At 38.8% G+C, this 7,445-nt stretch overlaps 1 pseudogene; it reads right to left on the bottom strand.

Annotated features, from left to right (window-relative positions):
• Window positions 1-5,971: 5,971 nt before the first annotated feature.
• Window positions 5,972-6,968, bottom strand: LOC109569091 (olfactory receptor 9G4-like; annotated as a pseudogene).
• Window positions 6,969-7,445: the final 477 nt, after the last annotated feature.

The raw sequence follows: 7,445 nt of genomic DNA, 5'->3' as shown, positions 1-7,445 counted from the left end.
GGACATCAAAACTCTTTTTTTTATCTCTAAATTTTTCTTGTGTCATCATAAAATATGAATTTTATTTCACATTTAAAAAGATTTAATGTGGTTTTGCCAGTGTTTATAAATATATTGTATATAAATATTGACATTTTTATAATATACTTAAAACTTTTGCATTTTTATATTACCATTTATCCATATGTGAACACTCAAACAATATATTCCGAACTGAACTTAGTAGGGAAAGTTATCTTTCTTGAAGAATTTTTAGCAAACGTGTGTGAAAGCAACACCATCTGTTTATAGAGATATGTGCTCAATAAGAAGTACCTTCCAGGGACTTCCTTGTTTTCCGAGTGGTTAAGACTTTGTCTCCAATGCAGAGGGTGTGGGTTCAATCCCTGGTGAGACAGCTAAGATCCCACACACCTCATGGCGAAAAAAAAACAAAACAAAACATAAAACAGAAGCAATAGTGCAACAAGTTCAATAAAGATTTTAAAAAGAGTCCACATCAAAAGAAAACAAGCTCTTTAAAAAAGAAAGAAAAGAGGACAAAGTAAAGGTAAAGGAGACCAAGTGTCATTATATCCCTGAGTGCTCAACACTATTTCCTTAGCCTTAAAGCTTCATCAGAAAGTATCAGAAAACACTGACTCTCTGTAAAAATAAATGAATAAAGGGTAAAATTCCTATGCTACTTTATTGTGATTTCTAAAATCCCACAAAAATACAATTATCTTCTTTTTTCTTTAATGGAAGGTCTTTGGGGAAGGGTCATGAGTTAATGGATTGTTAAAATGCTTAATATTCCCTTTCAGTGTGATAGCTATTGGAGCTTTTTCTCCTTCATTTATCCCTTGTCTTTCTTTTTGTCCTTTTTCTATGAACAGATATCACGGTACCCTAGAATCTATCAGGGGGACCAAGTTCTTGACAAAATTGTGCTTTTACCTATGTGACTTTAAGCACACCAGTTTTCCACTATATTTGCTAGTTCCTTCATCTGACAAGGAACGGAGCCCATTCATCTCTAAGGTAGTCTTTAATATATAACATCTCTGTAAGTAAACAAATATGTGTGTACGTGTGTCTTGACCCTCAGCAATCGGTAGCTAAATCTTCAGAGAGACCGTGACAGAAAAACGTCTACTTAAGCCATTCTTTCTAGTGTGAGATGGACAGCTATGCACTGCAACCTGTCACACTCTAATGCTTTGGAGTCCAATCCCACAGCAGCTTCTCTTGCCATCACCCGTAGCATACTGATGGTAGCTCCTACTGAGCTTTACAAGGATGCTAATGACTCCCTAAACAATGTGTTTCTTCAGTTCACTTCAGTTCAGTGGTTCAGACGTGTCTGACTCTTTGAAACCCCATGGACTGCAGCACACCAGGCCTCCCTGTCATCACCAACTCCCGGAGTTTACTCAAACTCACGTACATTGAGTCAGTGATGCCATCCAACCATCTCATCCTCTGTCATCCCCTTCTCCTCCTGCCTTCAATCTTTCCCAGCATCGGGGTCTTTTCAAATGAGTCAGTTCTTCCCATCAGGTAGCCAAAGTATTGGAGTTTCAGCTTCAGTATCAGACCTTCCAATGAATACCTTGGAAAAGTAAATGTTCTTGAAGCCCTTGGAGAAGCCAGGTGAGAGGTGAGGAGGGTGATCTTTAGGCAGCAGTGGAGTAGATCACATCTAATAGGTTATTTACAATATTTCTGTCATCCATCTTCAATACCATGCCAGGTTGGTCTGACATTCTGATTTCAAATCCCAAACCCTTGCTTAGTGTTCCTGTGTCAATACAGTTAGCCACACTAAAGTTGGAGTTCCATTGTCCTTGGCCTCATGCTCTTAGAATCCATTCCTATATATATATTCTCCAGATTCTTGTCAACCTTGATTTGTGATGTCCTGAAATTATTAGCAGATCGGATTTGGCATTTCACCATCTGGGCTATGCGGGTTTTGAAGTTTCACACCAAACACAGAAGAAAGGGAGGATGATGGAGCTGAGTGTAAGGGAGGCTTGTTTCTGCATGTGTTCAACCCTCCAGGTACAGTCAATAATGAGACAGTACTGTGAAAGTTCTTATTCCCTAGATAAAGGGGGAAATCATTGGTTTTCAAATGAGACTTAAGGAACAGAGATGAAAAATTCTCAGATTTTTACTTTTCTGCCCAAATGCCCCTATCCTATGCCTCAGAACCTTACTCCTTTCTGGTCATATTTTTATCTTTCCTTAAATACCAAACAAGTTTATTTAGGGAGGTAACTCTGCACTACTACAATATGGTCATAGCATCTGTCCTCAAATATAGTTTCCCAAGGACCAGAGGAAGTGAAAGACTTCTTCAAATATATAGTTTAAGCTTGCTGCCACCTGTTTGTTTTATCAATTACTTAGTTCCAGGTTTAAACTGCAGCAGAAGCCAACTCTCCCCATGATGTTTATAATCTCCATCTGCAAGCTTCTTTGCTATAGGAAGCGATCCCTCGGTGCTTTGTTTCCACCTAGCTTTCAATCTATGATGCCACTGGCAATCATTAAGTAAGTCTGATACTACTGCAGGGGCTTCTCAGGTGGGCTAGTCGTAAAGAACCCACCTGCCAGTGCAGGAGACATAAGAGACATGGGTTTGATCCCTGGGTCAGGAAGACCCACTGGAGAAGGGCATGGTAAACCACTCCAAGATGCTATATGTTACCACTGTGCCATTTCCCACCAGAATGAGTTTAAATATCTAATCTTCAAATATGTGAACAATTCAATTATATTTGAATGTTTGTCTCCTGAGACTGCTCTAACACCAATATCAGTTATGAACCTGGCAGGTAGCAGAAGGCCACACAAACTGGTTAATTTGGTGAGGGTTAAATAAAGGTATTAATACAAAGCGATGTCTAAGGCTTCCAGAATTTCCAGACTAATGTGATAAATCTAGAACGAATAACTTCTGAGAGTTGTTACCTCCTCTATTCCTGGAGGAATCAATATAAGAAAAGAAAGAGGCTATGAGCACTGAAGGAGGAGCTTTGAAATGGGCCATCCATCAGGATCTATGGTTTCGGTCCAGGGATGAAGCCAGCTATGACATTTTTGCTAGAAAGGAGGCTGGGAAAAAACACTTTGACCCTATTCACTTCCCTTCTAGTCACAACCACTGGTTAAACACACTAAGTACGCAGAGAACAAATGAGCTGACTGATGCAGTTAGTATAGCTGAGCATCCTGGAGAAGAAATAAGATTAAAAGGATGGACCATGGATTTGGGAGAACAGAGGAAAAGTATTCAACTTGTAACAAAGGCAGCAATGGAGACAAAGACATGGAGAGCAGACTTGTGGATAGAAGGCGTGGAAGGACACCATGGGACGAATGGAAACAGTAGCACGGGAACACGTACATTATCATATGTAAAACAGAATGTTCTATAAGACACAGGGAGCCCAAACTAGGGCTCTGTGACAAACCTAGAGATGTGGGATCGGGTGGGAAGTGGAAGGGAGGTTCAGGAGAGAGAGACACATATATATACCTATGGCTGATTCATGTTGCTGTATGGCAGAAACCAACACAATACTGGAAAGAAATTCTCTCTCAACTAAAAATAGATGAATTAAAATGTTTAAAAAATAATATTAATGAACATATGATTTTAATATGCACATGATTTTAATAACATATGCACATATATACGTATGTTCTGAACATATATATATATGTACATATATATATATGGTATGCATAGGTATACACATAAGTTTAATTTGACTTCTACATAACTAAAGAAAAATGAGAATGAAAATTCTCACTAGGAAAATTTAGTCTCAGAAAAAAATTTCTCCATCTTCAGTTGTCACTCAGTCATGTCCATCTCTTTGCGACCCCATGGACTGCAGCACACCAGGCTTGTGTATCCATTACCAACTCCTGGAGCTAGCTCAAACTCTATGTAAAATTCATCGAGTTGGTGATGCCATCCAACCATTTCATCCTCTGTCGTCCCTTTCCCCATCTTACTAATTCCCAATTTTTCAAAACACAGTTTTATTTAATTGCCATTAAATCCTAAGGGTTTGCAGGAATCTACAATCCTGGGGGGGGGGGGGTGCAGAAACTGATTTAAATGATTCTGAGACAGGCATTCCAGTCTTTCTTACTCTATTATTTTCCTCTATTTCTCTGCATGTATCACTGAGGAAGGCTTTCTTATCTCTCCTTGCTATTCTTTGGAACTCTGCATTTAAATGGGCATATCTTTCCTTTTCTCCTTTGCGTTTAGCTTCTCTTCTTTTCTCAGCTATTTGTGAGGCCTCTTCAGACAACCATTTTGCTTTTTTGCATTTCTTTACCGTGGGGATGGTCTTGATCCCTGCCTCCTGTACAATGTCACAAATCTCCATCCATAGTTCTTCAGGCACTATGTCCATCAGATCTAATCCCTTGAATCTATTTTGCACTTTCACTGTATAATCATAAGAGGTTTGATTTAGGTCAGAGCTGAATGGTCTGTTTTTCCTACTTTCTTCAATTTAAGTCTGAATTTGGCAATAAGGAGTTCATGATCTGAGCCACAGTAAGCTGCTGGTCTTGTTTTTTTGACTGTATAGAGCTTCTCCCTCTTTGGCTGCAAAGAATATAATCAATCTGATTTTAGTATTGATCATATGGTGGTGTCCATGTGTAGAGTCTTCTCTTGTGTTGTTGAAAGAGCGTGTTTGCTATGACCAGTGCGTTCTCTTGGCAAAACTCTATTAGCTTTTGCCCTGCTTCATTCTGTACTCCAAGACCAAATTTGCTTGTTACTCTAGGTATTTCTTGACTTCCTACTTTTGCATTCTATTCCCCTAAAATGAAAAGGACATCTTTTTGGGGTGTTAGTTATAGAACATCTTCTAGGTCTTCATAGAACCGTTCAACTTCAGCTTCTTGAGCATTACTGGTCGGGGCATAGACTTGGATTACTGTGATATTGAATGTTTTGCCTTGGAAACAAACAGAGATCATTCTATAATTTTTGAAATTGAATCCAAGTACTGCATTTCAGGCTCTTTTGTTGACTATGATGACTACTCCATTTCTTCTAAGGGATTCTTGCCCACAGTAGTAGATAATGGTCATCTGAGTTAAGTTCATCCATTCCAGTCCATTTTAGTTCGCTGATTCCTAAAATGTCAATATTCACTTTTGTCATCTCCTGTTTGACCACTTCCAATTTGTCTTGATTCACGGACCTAGCATTTCGTCTACATCAATTTAATACTTTGCCAAATATTTGACCCTGTATTAAATTAATGTAGCATACATCAAGTTTACAAAGACAAAAATTTACAATGATATTTTCTATGTACTCATTTAGAGCTCTTGAATAAATATGGTGGAATTACTTCCTAAAAATAAATGTGTATAAAATCTTGAGTCAATTTCCAAAAATTTAGCCACTCCAAATATTTTCTCCACAGAATGAGGTTTGTACACTAAGATTCAAAATCAAACTTTATACAAAAATCCATCAAATTCCTTTTTGTCTCTAAGACTTTCCAAAGATAATTAGGCAGATAAATGTTATGGAAAACATAGTATTGTTAAGAAGCATAGTAAGTTTCCCATCATGGTTCAGTGGTAAAGAATCCACTTGCAGTTTAGGAGATGTGGGTCTGATGCCTGGGTCAGGAAGATCCCCTGCAGAAAGAAATGGCAAACCACTCTAACATTCTTGTCTGGAGAAACCCAAAGACAGAGGAGCCTAGCAGGCTACAGTTCACAGAGTTGCAACAGTCCAGCATGACTAAGCAACTAAACCACAACTACAGAATCAAGCATACTACAGTATTTTAAAACATCAAACAAACTAATATCGTATATTTAAAATAGTTTAATCACAAAAAAAGGAATAATAAAAAACAACATGGTTCAATCAGTGTTTCTTCTTTTAAGTATAACATGCTGCATTTACTTGAAATATGGTAATGTTTACAAACATGTTAATAAGCCAATAACATAGAAAACGCAATGAGAACATTCTGCAAAAAAGATCACCGTCATCTCTGAGGTGTTATGGTCTTTGCCGCTTTCCAGAAGGCCTCTTTGATATCTTTGTTTCTCAGGCTATAGATGAGAGGGTTGAGCAGTGGGTTGACCACAGTGTAGAACAGGGCAGCCATTTTGTCTCTCTTCAGGGAGTAGGTGGATCTCAGCCTTGAGTACATGAAAAGCAACGATCCATAGAAGAACGTGACCGAGACCAGGTGTGAGGCACAGGTGGAGAAGGCCTTGCACCTTCCTGAAGCCATATGGATCCTCAGAATAGCCACAAGGATGTGGAAATAGGAAATGATGATGACAAGAATGCTCGAGAGGACCGTGAAACCCACGAGACCCAGGAGGACCTGCTCATAGACCTTGGTGTCTGTACATGACATCTTCACCAGTGGCGGTGCATCACAAAAGTAGTCGATGATATTTTTGCCACAGAAACTTAGGCGAAAAGTGTTGGCAGTATGGGCTATGGCATTCAAGAACACTCCTATATAGGAGCCAGCAACAAGTCTGGTACAGAGGAAATGAGACATAGAACTTGAATAAAGTAGCAGGTTACAGATCACCATGTGGCGGTCATATGCCATGGCTGCTAGGAGAAAGCACTCAGTGTAGGCCACAACACAAGAAAAGAATAGCTGGGCTCCATATTCAGCCAAGGAAAAGCACTTGTCTTCTGAGATACAAGTAGCCAGGATTCTGGGAGTGTACACAAAGGTGTACCAGAAATCCAGGAAAGACAGATGGCCAATGAAAAAAATACATAGGTGTATGCAGGTGGGAATCAATACGAATTAAGATAACCAGGTTCATGTTCCCTGACAAGGTTACCAAATAGTCAGAAATACTCCAAATAGTATTAGTTGCCACTGGGGTTCTGTTGAGAGACCCAGTAAGATGAATTCAGTCAGGATGGTGCAATTTCCAACATCCATGTCCACTAGGGGAAAGATTGATAAGATAATGAGAAAAAATTACTGATTTTTCTTTTGGACTAAAGAAATAAAGGTATCAGTTAACTCAACAACTGCTAGGAGGTGTATTAATCCCTTACAATGTTGGTAAAATACCACATCTTCAGTCTGTCACTTGGGAAGACCACTAGAATTGGGGAAAATAACTGATTTTAGAATTAAGGCTTTAACTTGCTATTTGCTTAATGCAGGGTGAGTATCTGAGTCTCATTAAATGAATGAACAAAATGAGGACACTGACAGGTTGGTTGATTGAGTTAGCAGATACACAGGAAAATGTCAGCCAAATGTCTGGTACATGATGAGTGGCCAAAAGTTTTGAGTATTCTGAATGTATTATTGAGAATCTATGTGTCTAGCATGCTGATAATTCAACAGATATCAATACACTGTACTGCTCCTGTCACTATTAGCACACATAGAAATACACACACACAA

Source organism: Bos indicus, chromosome 15, assembly GCF_029378745.1.
Source record: "Bos indicus isolate NIAB-ARS_2022 breed Sahiwal x Tharparkar chromosome 15, NIAB-ARS_B.indTharparkar_mat_pri_1.0, whole genome shotgun sequence".
Taxonomy (NCBI): Eukaryota; Metazoa; Chordata; class Mammalia; order Artiodactyla; family Bovidae; genus Bos; species Bos indicus.
The sequence above is the reverse complement of the archived record's forward strand: the minus strand, read 5'-3'. Positions and strand labels throughout refer to the sequence as shown.